At 58.9% G+C, this 1,911-nt stretch overlaps 1 protein-coding gene across 1 annotated transcript in view; it reads left to right on the top strand.

Annotated features, from left to right (window-relative positions):
* Window positions 1-1,911, top strand: part of ENOX2 (ecto-NOX disulfide-thiol exchanger 2) — a 42,011-nt gene that overhangs the window by 29,569 nt on the left and 10,531 nt on the right.

The raw sequence follows: 1,911 nt of genomic DNA, 5'->3' as shown, positions 1-1,911 counted from the left end.
CTCTAGGGCAGGCAGCGGTTGCTTTGGATGCAGAGCCAGCGCTGCCCGTTGCGCTCAGATCTGCCTTGTTCCTGCCCGTTCCTCTGTCCCCAAGGTGTCCATTCACCCGAGCTGAAAGCACGGGCGTTTTCCCTGCTGGCGGCTCTTGCTGGACGTGTGCTCGGCACTGGCAAGCAGAGTTTTTTGAAAGTTTCAGGCCATTAGAGTAAAATCGACAAAGAGCCGGACGCTAATTTTCATTCATAAGGCAATCTTCTATAGCTTTGCTCCCATGGCTGTCCCTGGGGCGTATAGTCCAAGTGAAGCTGTGGCAAACTGATGTTGGGTGGGGACACTTGGCCACCCGTGCGAGCCTCCAGTAAGTGCTCTGGGCATCTCCATCTCCTTGAATGACTGCCTGCTGCTTGTCCCCCTCGGCAGCGGGGACGGAGAGGCCAAGCTAGGTGCTTCCTCGCCTTGCACACGGGGTGATGTGTGTCTGTGCAGGGCTCCGTCTCTGCCCGGCGTGAGCTGGCCAGAGCAGGGATCTTGTCCCAGCAGAGCCAGCCAACCCCACCTGCTCCTGCAGACAAGGTGAACGGAGCAGAAGGGACACAGCAAGCAGGAGCTGGGGTGGCTCTGGGACCAGCGTAGGAGGTAGCATCTCTGTCCCTTTCTGATCCCTAATGTGGAGCGAGGCTGTGACAGGGAGTGGAGGGGATCCCAGCGACCGTGGTGCGGGCTGAGCACCGGTGGTTGGCACAGGAGGAGAGAAGCTTCAGAGCACACCAGGATGGAAAAGGGTCAGGAGGTGGCTGGACAGTCTCTGGCCTCTGTCTGTGTGCTTGCAATTCCTCCTTTAGCTGGCATGGCCTCTGTCTCAGGTAGGTTTTGTTGTCGCGGCCGTGCAGCTGCGTGGCGGAGGCACGGAGCAGGGAGGAGCGGAGCGGGCAGCACACGGGGCCGTGGGCACGGTCACGCTGCGGCGGGGCAGGGGGGGAGCGTGGCGAGGTAGCACCGGGCAGAGGGCGCAGGATGTGCTGTCTGGGAGGAGAAAGAAGTGCCAGGGAGATGTCTGCGCTAGCAGCCGGGCTGCGCGTGTCGGGAGGGGACGGCGGCGGTGGAGGTGGTGTCACAGGTGAATTAGTAAGAGAAGTCATCCTTGTGGGGTTAACTAAAGGGGTTTTATTGATGACGAATCGGTGATTGAATGATAAATGGTGATTAAGCAATAATTGCATGGTAATTAAACAGTGATTTGACGGTGGTGATGTGACGGTGGTCACTCTGCTACTCACTACACTTCTAATTAAGCTATAGCTCTGTGTGTGTATATATATATAAAAAAATGTTGCTAGCATACAATATAACTTCTAGGCGTAATATAAAACATCACTTGCCTCATTATAGATACCAGATGCCGGGTAAAGGGTCTCTCAGCCTTGAGGGGTAACCTGGAGAGGCATCCCTGCTCAGGGGGGATCACCGCCGTGCAGGAGAGCTCAGTGGGCTCAGGGGGGTACAGATATTTGTGGTGTCAAGTGCTGGACTCGCAGCCAAACCCCGCTTCGGTGGGCGTGCAGCTGCAGCGGTTTCGGCTTGGTCTGGTCCCAGCTCGGGCTGGGGCTGTTGGCTCCTGGGAAGACGCGGTTTGCACCGCAGGGCTGATTTCAGTCGGGCGTACTTGGTGGTGGTGCCTGAACCCGGTTGGAGCAGGGGCACCCATCGCAGGCGCTGAGGGGGAGAGCGTGGGGGGGGAGCCCAGCAGGGAGGAGGCCGGGTGGGATGGCATCAGGGATGGGTAAGTGCGGCACAGCCTTGGGCGTGCGGGGCAGGGGAAGGCGCCCGTAGCGCTCTGTGGCGGCAGGAGGTTCCGATGTAGATGTCTGCTGCTAGCAAGAAGACGCGAGGCAGTGACCCGCTGGAGGGGAC

The sequence above is a fragment of the Egretta garzetta genome, unplaced genomic scaffold (assembly GCF_000687185.1).
Source record: "Egretta garzetta isolate BGI_Z169 unplaced genomic scaffold, ASM68718v1 scaffold571, whole genome shotgun sequence".
Classification (NCBI taxonomy): domain Eukaryota; kingdom Metazoa; phylum Chordata; class Aves; order Pelecaniformes; family Ardeidae; genus Egretta; species Egretta garzetta.
The sequence above is the reverse complement of the archived record's forward strand: the minus strand, read 5'-3'. Positions and strand labels throughout refer to the sequence as shown.